This window comes from Rhineura floridana, chromosome 1, assembly GCF_030035675.1.
Source record: "Rhineura floridana isolate rRhiFlo1 chromosome 1, rRhiFlo1.hap2, whole genome shotgun sequence".
Lineage (NCBI taxonomy): Eukaryota > Metazoa > Chordata > Lepidosauria > Squamata > Rhineuridae > Rhineura > Rhineura floridana.
The window spans coordinates 45,207,987-45,223,318 of NC_084480.1; the positions used below are offsets into that span (position 1 = coordinate 45,207,987).

The 15,332-nt window shown below is 40.3% G+C and overlaps 1 protein-coding gene across 1 annotated transcript in view; it reads left to right on the plus strand.

Annotated features, from left to right (window-relative positions):
• The window catches only part of HOMER1 (homer scaffold protein 1), a 111,118-nt gene that overhangs the window by 70,395 nt on the left and 25,391 nt on the right, over positions 1 to 15,332 (plus strand). The window lies entirely within an intron of this gene.

Sequence of the window (15,332 nt, forward strand, 5' to 3'; positions counted from 1 at the left end):
TCAATTTCTAAACTTCCCCATCACCTGAAAATTGTGCGATACTTCACATTAATTTATTAATGTAATGTCTAGTTGTATGCTAGTTTCATGTGCCTACACCTTGTCAAGTTCAGTGGACCGAACCCTAGAATTATAGAATAAATTTGTTACCTTTATGTATGCAATTGGATTAATGCAAAACACACAGTGTGGTATAATAGTGTCCACATATCCTTAGTTAAGATGTACTGTGGTTTAAAATGTTGCTAACAGTTGGATTATAGTTAAACTATTTCTGTAGGACTTGTTGATGGTAACAAACATTCTATAGATCTTAAATGCTGAAGATTTGTAAATATGTCGTTTTCTTGCTGCCCACTGTGTTTTAAACAGCGGGTGTTTCAATAGCTCTCTTTTCCTCATAATGGAACTGTGGCAAAAAAGATCTTAATTAGGTTTTTAAAAATATTTTTCAAAGGAGACCATGTGGGGAAAAAAAGAACATCTTAAATGTGTTAAGTTTTTGCATGTGTATAATTTACTTTTTATTGTGAAAGCTCATGGGGTTTTGCTAGAAAGGTAGCCAAATTTATAAATTTGAGTGTGATTTTGGATGCTTCTAAAATCAGTGTTTAAGTTACTAAATGTTCTTTTTACAAGAAAACTAGCACACTGGTTGACAACAAATGAAGTCCGTTGTTTAATACCCTTTCAAAATTGGGGATTAATAAGTAGATGGCAGATGGCTTCTCAGAGATTTTTATTTACATTTATTTATTATTAAATTTATATCCTGCCCTTCCTCCCAAAGAGAGCCCAGTGTGGCCAACAGTGATAAAATGCTAAAAACCTATTTTTAAAAACATTGTTAAACAAACAAAACATCTTTAAAAAATCCTAAAAACAAATACAATACAGATGCAGACTGGGATAAGATATTGACTTAAAAGGCTTGTTGAAAGAGGAAGGTTTCCTCTTTCCTCTCACAAGGAGGTTTCCTCCCACAAGATTTGGGATATCCTGCTGAAACAGCTTTTTAACAGTGATTTAAAGATGTTCCTAAGCACCTTTTTTTGGTATCATAAGGTAGTGCTATATATCTTATTGTTCGAGCATGTTAATATATAGTTTTTTTAGAAAATACATTGTAGGTTAACAAAAATAGATTTATGGTGTTGCAATTGTTTGCCTATTAAAGTAATTTTTTTATGTTCAAAGTTGTGACATAAAAATCTGATCGATTGCCTTAGTGAAAAGGCTCTTTCAGAAAATACGTTTAATTTTTATTCTCTGTATAGCAAACCATTTGATAATGCTACATGTATATTCATTACTGTAACATTTTTTTTGTTAAATCCTTGTTTTTCCCCTATGGGCTATTATTAAAGAATGAATATAGAAATTTACCTTTTAAAGACTGGCTGGTGTTTTTTGTATGTATTACAGTTGTAATAAGGTATTCATAACTCTACTTTGTAGCAAACTTTTTTTAATGAAAGGCTTTAATATACCAAATTAGGTCACATGCAGATATCTTGAATTTGAATCCAAATGTATTCCTATATTTGCACTTCCTGTGTGTGCAGTTTAAGCTTGCTTTGAATCACATTATTAAATGGTTAATAATACTAATGAAAATAATCATAATTTGGCTTTCGTACATGCCCTTCGCCATAAGGTCCCAGGATAGATTACAACAAAAATCAATATTAAATTGGTTAAAACAAAGTACAATTCAGATTGTTAAAGGCACAGGGGCACTGCCAGAAAAAAGGCAGCAACCCTAGCCCAGTATTAAAATTTTATGTAGCTCTGCTTTATTCTTGGCTCTTCATTTCCCTCCAGCTCCATTCTTTCACCACTTAGAGTAGAAACACACTCACTGTTCTGACGGTTCCAGTGCTTCTTCTCCTCTCTCTTCTGAAAATGGGGGCACAGGGTGCTAGTCAAACCTGCCCCCTTTTACTGTAAAACCTGGTGGGAACAGCTTGAATGTGTTTTTTTTCATTCAGCTTCAAAGAGATTTCACAACTGATTGGTAGATCAAGCCATTCCCCTCCAGGTATGGCTAACGGAAACGCTTTGCTCTGGTGACTGGTAGGTTCACAACCTCTGAGTTGCTTCAAGCTCTTGCTCCTCTTACTGTTCCTTCTTCTATCAGTTACTTTAGCTCACAGCCTTTGTTGCCCAGCACTCTTGCTCTCATCCTTCCTTCTTGCCAACAATGTGGAGCTTTGGCTATATATGAGTGTTCTCTATATACAGAGAGTGACAGATATGCACGTGAACACTTTTCACTCAGCCTGCCTATCTTGTGAAACTGCTCCTCCAGTCTGCCATGATGCCTTGCTTCTCTCAAAGGAGATTGCCTCAGGTTATTCTGTGGCTCCTTTTCTAATTCTCACTTAGAATGTTTGTGAATATTTTAAGGCATCACCATCATCGTGACCAAAATCCTATAGTTAGATACATTATCTATATAAATAAGAGCAAAGTGTAAGGTCTTATGATTAAATAGTAGTGTAACACAAATTATTAAAAACAAATTATAATTATAATTTCAATTCTGAGCAAGATTTTTTGAAGCAAATGTACTGTCATGTAGAAGACACATAGAAAAGCAGCTTCCATATAAAATGTGGACAGTTCTCATTGGAATCTGGCCAGGTGTCCCAAGGGTAGCCCATTTGCCTGAGAGGATACAAGCACAGATATGCCATTCTAGTTCTAATGAAATATTTGAGCTGACTCACGTTAGCCCTTGAATAAGGAAACTTGGGTATTTTTAGGAGAAAGGAACAAGGTCCTTCTAACAGCAAATGAACAAACGGAATAGTCCCTAACCAAAGAGTAGGAAAAAATAATATAAAAGTCAGAGTAAAAACTGTTGGAGTATTTCATTGCCAAATACGAACGCTTGGTGGTAGAAGGCATACTTTGCCTGCAAGAGATCCCTGGTTCAATCCCTGGTGTCTCCAGGTTCCTGCCTGAAACCGTGGAGAGCTGCTGACAGCCAGTGGGTCTTAGAAAATTAGGACTCACAATGCCCTGCCTCTTGCTAATAGCTTTGGTGCTTGCATTTCTAAGACAATGATTACAATTTTCTTTAGCATATCTCAATATTAGTCATCTCATGAATCTAACAAATGTTGCTTTGGATCTTAAGAGAAGTTAATTTAAGAAAGTTTGCAGAACGAAAATTCCCCATCCTCTCCTCCCATTTGCAGAAATCTGCCTCCTCCCGAAAAGCATTTTGTTCTTTGGCCAATTAGTGGCACTCTTCTGAACCAAATGGGATGGGCTACTGGGGGCAGGGCAGCTGGAAGAAAGGAGCATTGCCCAAAATTGAGCTTGGAACCAAAGCTAAGTTAAGGATATGTGCAGAAAGAAAGCAGCATCCCTCACATCCCTTGTTCAGGAAGGTACTTGACCTTCCCAAGAGGCATTATGGGGTGTGTGTGACAGAGGAGGCTGCAAGAAGGGATGGGAAACTTTCCTTTTGTGAACGCCCTTAAGTTAACTCATGTTAGATTCAATTTTTTTTTATAAAAAATGCAACAAGGTTACGTGATGATTATTCCCTTGTTAAAAAAAAAAAAGCTAGAGTATTTTATTACCAAATAAATACAAAAGCTCAGTGGTAGAGCTCATGCTTTGCATGCCAAAGTTCCCAGGTTCAATCCTGGATGTCTCCAGGTAGAACTAGAAAAATGGAAGAAATAAAAATACAAGTAGAAGCATAGAGAACCTTAACTTATCTTCATATTATATTTACATTTCATTCAAGATCAATTTTGAAAACATTAATAATTATATATGTTATCTTCCCAAGGATGAATATCAAGGGCTTATTAGTTTAATTTCTGAAACTCTGCAGAAATTGAACAAAATAGCTATTTATGCTTAGTATCAAGGTTTGTTTATGTTTATTATGAACAGATTATGTTTGAACAAATTATTGTTGAACAATGTAAAATATAAGAATCACCAGCTTTGTCAGACACTTGTGCGCACCAGCCAAATCTGAACAGATTGGTATTTACTTCTGAGCCAACATACATAGGGCTAAACAGACATATCTAGGTTTGGGCTCTGGATTTCTTACCTCCTTCCGTACCTCTGCTATGAATGCAAATAGAAAAATAGCAATTGTTTGTTTTTTTTACTCTCAACAGGACTTTTCATTCCATTAATTTGTCATTACAGAGGACGTTACCTTACAGTGGAACAACAAGGCAGATTCTATAGCTGGGCTCTTGAAGTTTAAGAAAAAGACAGGCTTTTTTTCAGCTTGAGGGCAGCATTCCCTTCTGGGCAACCTCCAAGGAGCCACATGCCAGTGGTGGACAGGGCTGGAGGCAAAACTGTGCAGAGCAATGAATGTAAACTTTACATTTGTAGAGTAGGCAAGTTTCTGCACTAACCCCTTTCTATTCTCTTTCCAGACAAGTAAGAGTCATTATCAGAGTTCAAAGAAGCATTTTAGCCAGGCACAAACACTCAAGAAGGGTGTAAAGTAAGGCTGGTGAGGTGTGTGGGCTGGAGAGAATCTCAGTGGCCAAATGGAGAGTCCTGTAGGATCACATTTGGCTCCAAGATTCTCCACCCCTGTTTTAGAATAATCCCAGTAGAAAGAGGCTGCACTTACGGTGGAAATATGGCAATAACAGCACCAAGGGCCAAACTGTACAAGACATTAATCATGTGGCTTGCTCCTGAGTTCAGGATGTACTTATGCTTTAGTGGTAGATAATACTGATAATAATAATAATAAACTTTAATTTATAGGCCGCCTATCTAGCCAATGGCCACTCTAGGCGGCCTACAATAAAATGTAATAAAATACAATAACAATATAGCCAGTACAGTACAGTAAGAATTACAGTATTTAGTAGATTGTTCATATTACAGTTCCAGAACTAATTCATCTTGGAAGTCTCAAGGATCGTAAAGGCCTGATGAAAAAGCCACGTTTTCAGGCCCCGGCGAAATATGTCTAGGGAAGGGGCATGTCGAAGATCTATTGGGAGGGAGTTCCAAATCATGGGGGCCGCCACAGAAAAAGCCCTCTCCCGAGTCCTCACCAACCTAACTACCTTAGTCGGCGGAACTGAGAGAAGGCCCTGAGTGGCAGATCTTGTAGGGCGGCATACTTTATGACGTTGGAGGCACTCCTTCAGGTATACTGGGCCGGAACCGTATAGGGCTTTAAAGGTTAATACCAACACCTTGAATTGAGCCCGGAATACAACTGGAAGCCAGTGAAGATTGTATAACACTGGGGTAATATGATCATAATGGCGGCTATTCGTAAGTAAACGGGCCGCCGTGTTTTGTACCAGTTGTAATTTCTGGACTGTTTTCAAGGGTAACCCCACGTAGAGCGCATTGCAATAGTCTAAACGAGAGGTGACCAGCGCATGTACTACGAGTGGGAGCTGGTGGACAGGAAGGTAGGGTTGCAGCCTCCGGATGAGACGTAGTTGACCCCAAGCTGCCCGGCATACTGATGAAACCTGAGCCTCCATGGTCAGCCCGGAATCAAGAATCACCCCGAGGCTGTGGACCTGGTCCTTCAGGAGCAGTTTTACCCCATTAAACACCAGGTCAATATTTCCCAACCCTCCTTTGTCTCCCATGAGCAGTACCTCCGTTTTATCAGGATTCAGCTTTAGCCTGTTCCTTCCCATCCATCCACTCACGGAGTCCAGGCACTTGGACATGGTCTCCACAGCCAACTCTGGTGAGGACTTAAATGAGAGGTTTAATGATGATTACAGTTCATGAGGAAATGCATGTTAACAAGAAATTCATCGTCCTTACTATGTAAATTCCTTTGAGTAGTTCTTGATGGATAGTGGTCTGTAAATATTTTAAATAAATGAATATAGAAACAAATCTTAATCTTGAAATTCTGTAGTAGCCGCTTGAGTCTTTAGAAAACACACTTTTCATATAGATCTATAATACATGCAAATAGCAAACTTATTCTCCAACTCCCTGTCCTTTATTTTGCCAGTATGGCATCATTCACAGCAGGGAGTTATCAGCTGACTTGGGTGGTAACCTCAAGGTTTTCAGAATAGAAAAGAACTGTAGAGGGGGAAAAGAAGGAAGGGAAACTTTCAAAAATAGTCCAGCATTCAGTGGGCATGGAACACTATTCGACTATGACAGAGGAATGGAAAACCAGAAGGAGGGAAAACAGAGTGGATGGAATCCAGAACAGGAACCCTCCACACTGCAGCATTTTGTTGCAGGTCCCTTCTAATAAAGTTAGTAGTAACCCAACACCATGACCATGCAGTACCCTTCTATCTATCCATCATGGAAGAAGAGAAATCTTGCTGCAGGGAGCTGTTCCCTGCAGTAGAATTGGTTGATATGTGCATTTCACTGCTTGGAGGAGAATTAAAACGGCAAACATCCAGAAAAATTGCATTGGAAGGATGGAGGTAGCCGTACTGGTTTTTACCGTTTTTAATTAAAATAAAATCCAAGGGAAATCCACCACAATAAATTGATACAGTAGGAGAATAAGAAATAACTTTTGCAGAAGTTCATGGCTATCAGGGAGGGAGTTATGACCTTTTGTCTCTATCAGTACTGGAAGTGCTATCCAATAGGCTTAAGTGAGTTTTGGGCAGTCACATTCAATACAGCACTAATAATAGCACTGGACATATCAGCTTCCATGAAAGCCATCATTACTTATACTCCACCTATTGCTATACCAGATGCCGTATGAAAACTGAAAAAGTGTAGTTCTCACCACACACATTTACTCTGTTAATTTTTCCAGTGTAGTTTGAGTTAAGAATAGCCCTACCAAAATATTTAAAAACAAAAATCGTACAATTTTAAGATAAACAGTGTGTGTGTGTGTGTGTGTGTGTGTATGCAATGCACACAAAAAAATTAAATAGGCTGGTTCATTCAAAAAGTAATAAAACAGCAGTATAGATTCCTTTACATAAATGATAATACTAAAACATTTTTAAAATACCTCACTAATTTTTAACACACAGACAGAGTGGTACAAAATAATTTAACTTTTTAAAACCCACTTAAAAGTTTGTAATCTCAGGACTGTGCATACTTCAGTGGAGAGGGAATGCCACGCGATAACCTGCGGGCCATCCTAGAGAAGGCCCTGCCTCTTGTGCCTGGCAACTGAATCAGCCTTACAGTCAGGTCTTTACAAGCAGGGCCTCTGAAGCAGATCTTAATATCGAGCGGGGTCGTATGAGTGTAAGCTATGCTTCAGATTACTTGATCCCAAACTGTTTAGGTCTTCAAAACCAGCACTTTAAACTGAGATTTAAAAAATACAGTGCAGCTGGTACATGACCATTGTTGCATGTTCTGACTTCCTGGGGCCCAGATAACATGTAGGTAGCCATCTTCTGCACCTGTTGAAGTTTCTGAACCATCAAAGATAGCCCCACTTAAGAGTGTCTTACAGTCTAGTCCGGATGTGATTGGGGCATGAGTAATCAAGGCAAGGTCGGATCTCTCTACATGTGGTCCAGTTGGTATATCATGATTCAGATCCTATTCTTGGTCAAATGGATGCAGCTGACATCAAATTGCAATCATTCTCTCACACAGAATAGTACAAGGGTAGCTTGCTTGAGAAGCCCAAGCTTATAGTAGCTGAGAGATTAGATCTTTTCAAACACCTTGCATTCCAATACACAAGAGAGATAATAGTTCATATTGTCAAATAAAGGATTATTTAACTAGCAATTGCAGAGCATTTTCTAAATTTTAAAAGAAAGTTTCCAGCAACTTTTAGTGTTTTTTTTTTAATAGGGCGAAGACATTTTGTTGCCTTGAGCCTAGGAAAAAGCAGTAAATGGGGTAAACCAATTAGCACAATCAGCTGTTAGACATGGTGGCAATGAAAAAGTAAATGTAAGTTTGGATAGAAAATGCACCTTTTCCCTGGTGATCATATCTATCAGCAGTGAGGAGGAAAATAAAGTAATATTAAAATGGCCCAGCTTTCTTTGAAAACAAGCTGAGTCACAGTGTTGAAAAATATATTATTAATTCTTAGCAAATGTATAATCCTTTGTCTGCCTCTTGGTAATAGTAATATACTGGGAGTATATTACTATTCTAAATATAAGTGAATCTCTCCAAAATTCTCCATGCAGTTCTCTTAAAACTATAAGTTAAGTTGCTAAAAGACGATGGTGCAGTCCACCCACAAACAATAGTAAAGCTGCTATTCATACAGAAAAATCTGAGATTCTTTGTAATTCCTTTTGTAAGAGAGGGCTATGCATCTTCCTTCTAAATTGAATAAGATTAGAAACTGTTGAATCACTCGCCTCGACCAGTAGTGTAGTAGCAAATTCAGAAATGCAGGGTCCCTTCTTGATAGTCACAGCCACCGTCCCCCCCTTTTTGTTGCTGGGTTGAGAATGAGAACCTTGTTAATTCTTTCTCCCACAACAGGACCCAATCAGCATGAAAGGGGGGAATGTAAGCTACTGAAAAGAGTCTTCTCAGTGACTGACTCACCTCCTTTTACTCTGATTGGCTCCAATCAAGAGGAAAGGAAGAGTCATGTTAGAAGACTCTTCTCAGTGGCTAAAACACTCCCCTTTCATGCTGATTGGCTCATAGGATGTTGGAGACATTGGGACCCTGCTCCCAAAAAGTAAGGGATCTAAGATACACACCCCTGAGACCCTAGATGACTACACTCCTTACCTCAACAAAATCCTGAATTGCATTATCTCACATTACTTCTGTTACATGGAAGAACAATTCCAAAATGGTATCCCATTCCCCCACTTTGTAAGGAGGTTTTAAAATTATGGGCTGTGCAAAACATTGGCTGTTTTATTTCCATGGCATCCAAGTTCTGGTATTATCTCTAAAAATTGTAAATTAAACTTTAAGGTGAACACAGGTGAGAATACATGCCAGAAGCCCTTAAAACATAACTTAAATGTGAACATGTTCAAAAAACTTTGATCTGTCCCTAATATTTAGAAAAGGGGATGATTGCAAGCTTGGTATCTCAACAACAGCATTAGCAGGCAAGGCAGGAACCTAGAATGTACCAACTGTTTCTCTTTTAATTTTCTTGATTCCAGTAGCGTGCAACACAATGGCAGTGAACCTAGGAAAAGAGGAAGCTGTCTTACACGAAATCAGACCATTGGTCTATCTAGTTCAGTATTGTCTACACTGACTGGCAGTGGCACTGTGCCGTGTATTTTCCTCTCCTTCCTTTCTCTTTGATGTTTCCTCTCTTCAGACCCCTATCTAATCCACTCTTCCTTCTTATTTCTTGCCTCCTACATATGTTCTTTCCTCTGGTCTCTGTTTCTCAGTTCACAGCAAAGCCTGTAAAGTTGTAAGCCATACCTTGGGGAAGGCCTGAAGCTCAGTAGTAAAGCACATGTTCTGTATATGAAAGGTCCCAGGTTAATTCTGTTTCCAGGTAGGGCTGACAGAGCCTGAAACCCTAGAGAGTTGCTATCAGATATTTTGTAGCTGAATACTGATATCAAATATGTAACATAATTTATATAATTTATAATATATAGGTACATTTCCATTTAAAATACTTAGGAGTAGAGGCGTAACCTCTCCAGATCATTACCCAGATGTATTTTGTGGCAAACCTGGTTTGGGTATGTGTACTCTTTATAACACATAAGTGTAACAAGTATTTACATCATGAAGCTTCTGGTCAGAGTTGGAAGCCAATATGTTGTAAAGAATGTATCCTAACCTACTGCTCCATTACACTTTAGTTTCATATTATTAATAATAATTTATTTGTTGCAACTTACAGGATAAAAATAGAAATAACAAACATTAAAAACCAAATATAAAAACAGACCTAAAGTGCTCATCCAAAAATATATGTAAAAAGAACAAATCCTATCCACCCCACTTAAAGGATGAGTGCAAAAAGAGGCCATAGACATAACTAGTTGCCTTCCAGATTAAGGACCAGGGTAAATAAAAATGTTTTTGCCTAGTGCCTAAAAGCAGACAATGATGGTGCCAGGTGTGCCTCCTTGGGGAGAGTTTTCAAAAAATGGAGAACCACCACTGAAAAGGCTTATTCTCGTGTCACCACCCTCCACACCTCCCTTGGAGAGGGCACATTGGAAAGGGCCTCAGGTGAACAACACAGTATCTGGGCTGGTTCATGTGATTCTTGAGATATTGGGGTCCTAAGCTGCATAAGGCTTTATAAGTCAAAACCAGCACTTTGAATTGAGCCCCAAAACTAACTCGTAGCAAGTACAGTCCTGCCAAGATTGGTGCTATATGCTCAGACCTGTTATGTGCTCAGATCTTGCCCCAGTCAGCAATCTAGTCAGCAATTCAATCTGAATTCTGTAGGAGCTGTAGTTCCTGAACCAACTTCAAAGGCATTCCCATATCATGCATTGCAGTGATCTAACCTAGAGATTACTAGATTGTGGACCACAGAAGTTGGGCTATCCCTGTTCAAATAGGGGCATAGCTGGGCCACTAGCCAAAGCTGATTGAAGGCTGATGGACCAAGGCCCTTGTGCCTCAAGTGACAGCAGCGGATTCAGAAGTATCCCCAGGCTGTGCACCTGCTCCTTCAGAAGGATTGTAATACCACCCATCAGTCTAGGGAACTACCTACGAAGTGTCTCAGTCGTATCTGGATTAAGTTTCAGTTTGTTTGCTGTCATCTAGTCCATTACCACAGCCAGACACTGGTTTAGCACATTTACTGCCTCATCTGCCAATGCAAATAAGAATTGTAGCTATTTATTTATAGCTAATTATTGTTGACAACATACTCAGAGCTCTGGATGACCCCACTCAGCAGTTTCATGTAAATGTTGAACAATATGGGGGATAGAATCAAATCTTGTGGCACTCCATACTAAAGACTCCATGTAGCCGAACATCTCCCAAGCACCACTCTTTGAAGGTGGCCATCTAAATAGAATCAGAACTGCCACAACACAGGACTGCCCATCCCCAACTCAGACAGTCACTCCAGAAGAATAGCATGGTTGACTGTATTGAAAGCAGCTGAGAGATCAAGGAGAATTAACAGGGACACACTCCCCCTGTCTCTCTCCCAACAAGGACACCATACAGGGTGAGAAAGGCAGTTTCTGTGCCTAAACTCGACTTAGATGAATCTAGAAAACCAGTCTCGTCCCAGAGAGCCTGGGTCTGACCTGTGACTACTTGCTTAAGAACATTGCCTAAGAAGGGACATTAATGACCAGCAGATAATTGTGTATCTGGATCCAGGGAAGATTTCTTAAGGAGGGGTCGTACCATCAAGCTCCTTTAGGCAGGCAGGGATCTCCACTTCTTGCATGGAGGTATTGATAACTTCCCTGGTCCATCCATTTATCCCCTCCTTACTAGATTTTATCGGCCATGAAGGACAAAAACAGAAGTTGTTGCCTGAACCAGTCCTACTACCTTGATCATGTTCTCAAGCCATACTAACTGAAATTCATCCAACACAACAGGAATAAATAGTGCTCTGCTATCCCCTGCTGTGACAGAGGCATTAAGCTCCCAGCAGATCCAAACGATTGATTGATTGATTGATTGCACGTATACCGCCCCATAGCCAAAGCTCTCTGGGCGGTTTACAGCAATCAAAAACATTAAAACAAATACACAATTTAAAAACGTATTTTAAAAACAATTTAAAACACAATTTTAAAATTCAAAACAATATAAAAATAATTTAAAAACACATGCTAAAATGCCTGGGAGAAGAGGAAAGTCTTGACCTGGCGCCGAAAAGATAACAGTGTTTGCGCCAGGCGTACCTCATCAGAAAGGTCATTCCATAATTTGGGGGCCACCACTAAGAAGGCCCTCTCCCTTGTTGCCATCCTCCGAGCTTCCCTTGGAGTAGGCACCCAGAGGAGGGCCTTTGATCTTGAACGTAGTGTATGGATGGGTTCGTATCGGGAGAGGCGTTCCATCTGGAATTGTGGTCCCAAGCTGTGTAAGGCTTTATAGGTCAAAACCAGCACCTTCAATCAAGCTTGGAAACATACAGGCAGCCAATGCAAGCGGGCCACAATCGGTTTTATATGTTCGGACCGTCTGGTTCCTGTTACCAATCTGGCCGCTGCATTTTGCACAAGCTGCAGTTTCCGAACCGTCTTCAAAGGCAGCCCCACATAGAGTGCATTGCAGTAATCTAATTTGGAGGTTACCAGAGCATGGACAACTGAAGCCAGGTTATCCCTGTCCAGATAGGGACGTAGTTGGGCCACCAACCAAAGTTGGTAGAAGGCATTCCGTGCCACCAAGGCTACCTGAGCCTCAAGTGACAGAGATGGTTCTAGGAGAACCCCCAAGCTATGAACCTGCTCCTTCAGGGAGAGTGCAACCCCATCCAGAACAGGTTGGACATCCACCATCTGGTCAGAAGAACCACCCACTAGCAGCATCTCAGTCTTGTCTGGATTGAGCCTCAGTTTATTAGCCCTCATCCAGTCCATTGTCACAGCCAGGCACCGGTTCAGCACATTGACAGCCTCACCTGAAGAAGAATTCTCAAAATGCTTTGCAAACAACTCGCAGTGGGTCACCATTTGTTTTACCCCTCCTTTGGGCTAGATTATAAAAGATCCTGTGCTACGCAGAAAAGTTTCTTCAGTTGACATGATGAGGATGTAATGGAAGCCCCAAAGTAAGTCTTCTTCAGGGCCATCACTGCCACTCAGTAGACCAGATAATGAGCATTAACTAGGAATCAGTTGCATTCATCTGGAGTTGTCCTCCACTTGTTTTTAAACCTTCTCCCTGCTTGTTTCATTGCTCTAAACTCTGGTTTATACCTACATTTTTGTTAATCCAAGATGTAGTGATGTCTTTCCTTCCTTTTTGCTGACATATGAACTGGTATAACTCTTTGAATTTCATCTCATAAGGTTCTTTATTTCATAGAATCATAGAGTTGGAAGGGGCCTATAAGGCCATTGAATCCAACCCCCTGCTCAATGCAGGAATCCAAATTAAAGCATATCCATCAGGTGGTAGTCCAGCTGCCTCTTGAATGCCTCCAGTGCTGGAGAGCCCACCACCTCCCTAAGTAATTGGTTCCATTGTCATACCCCTCTAACAGTTACGAAGTTTTTTCCTGATGTTCAGTCAAAATCTAGCTTCCTGCAACTTGAGCCCATTATTCTATGTCCTGCACTCTGGGAGGATCAAGAAGAGATTCTGGCCCTCCTCTGTGTAGCAACCTTTCAAGCACTTGAGGCGTGCTATCATATCTGTCCTCAGTCTTCTCTTCTCAAGGCTCAACGCACCCAGTTCTTTCAGTCTCTCCTCATAGGGCTTTGTTTCTAGTCACCTGATCATCCATGTTGCCCTCCTCTGAACCTGCTCAAGTTTGTTTGACATCATATACAATGTGAGGCATGGGAAAGTTCAAGGCACGGCTTGAAACTTCATGCTTCAGTACTCAAGTACCTCACGAGTGCAGAATAGAGGGGAACCAATACTTCATGCGATTTAGAAACTACTTCTGTTAATGCAGCCTAAAATAGCATTTGCCTTGTTTATAGCCACATCACACTGTTCTCTCGTATTCAGCTTGTGATCAGCAACAGTCCCAAGATCCTTCTCGCATGTGGTACTGCTGAGTCAAGTATCCTCGATCTTACTTACAACTGTGCCTTTGCTTTCTTTTTCCTAGATGTAGAACCTTGCCTTTATCCCTGTTAAATTTAATTCTGTTGTTTTCAGTCCAATGCTCCAGCCTATCAAGATCCCTTTGAATTTTGTTTCTGTCTTCCAGGGTATTAGCTATTCCTCCCAATTTTGTATCATCTGCAAATTTGATAAGCATTCCCTGCATCTCCTCATCCAAGTCATTCATAAAAATGTTGAAGAGCACTTGGCCCAAGACTGAGCCCTGTGGTACCCTTCTTTGATCTTCTGCTTCTTTTGTGTTCTTGGAATGCTTTTTTTCTGGTATCTTTATTTTTCTAGAGACAACTTATGCCATATAAATCATTTTCAGAGATGCTACAGAAATAAACATACATTTTAGTTTGAAGCATGCATTTGCATACCGTGGTAGTAGGACTGTGCATTCCAATCTGGACCTAATGCTAAAAATATTTTCGGGCTATGGCAGTCATGAGGAACATTATCCACACCCCTCCCCCATCCCACTTTGACATCACCCTGATGTCAGGCGAGTCTGCTTCAAAGGAAAGAATTGGGAGCATACTCTTCCATTCAAGCCATGCCTGCAAAGAGAAAATGTTCCTTTACAGACACTGCTCAAAATGCAAGTGCAAAGGAAGATCCATTGCATCCTGGATTTTTTCTTTTAGCTTACAGCATGAGGTTTCAAGCCATGACTTGAACTTTCCCATGCCTTACATTGAATATGGTGTCAGGCCTGGAAAAGGTGGGTGTGGTTTGCCCAAAGCTCCCTGGTGTGCCAACCCCCAAGGCCTGGCAGGCCTAATTAGGCTTGTGGGGTGAAGAGTCCCCACCACTGGGCTATGGGAACAGGCTTCAGTGAGCCATGGGTGCATGTGCATGGCATGGCTGCAAGAAGGAAATTGGAAACACCTGCTTACCAGTTTAAACTAACTGGTGCTCATCATTACATCTGAACTGAGAACTGTGTTTAGTTTAAACCAAGCGTAGCTAACTTGGTACATTTCAGATGATGTTCAACTCCCATCAGCCCCAACCAGCATGGCCAATTGTTAGGGATTATGGGAATTGTTCAACAACATCTGGAAGACACCATGTTGTTTACCTCTGGTTTAAACTGTGGTTTGTTAACACAAGCCAGATTGTAAACCACAGTTTCATCCTGGCTTGTTTCAGTAAAACATAGTTCAAACTAAACACAGTTTCGTCTCTTCAGACATAATGTCAAATTGTGGGTAGTTTAGAAGCATCTGCTTCCATTTTTAATCTCCTTGAGGCTGTGCTGGATCAGGAGAGGGGCAGCGCATGAGCCTGAGGCTTGTCCAAGCTCCTTTCCATAGCACTAAACTTTGGTTTAGCATTCCTTTCAAACTGTGTCTTTGAATATTACAAGATTGCTAATTAATATAATACAGCTAAAAGTTCTACTTACTGCTTCCTAATATTGGGGAAAGTAATCATGGGTATTTGCATTGGGGTTTTTTTAACATTTATTAGAGTGTATCTAGTGTAAGAATTCAAACAATAATTGCCATGTCCACAATAAAATAATAGAATCAAGATAATTGTCTTTTAATGTCTGTTCACTAACAGTTTTGAACATACAGAGCTACCTCATATTGTGTCAAACTATTGAGCCATCTACCCTACTAATGTGTACTTTTAACTGGTGA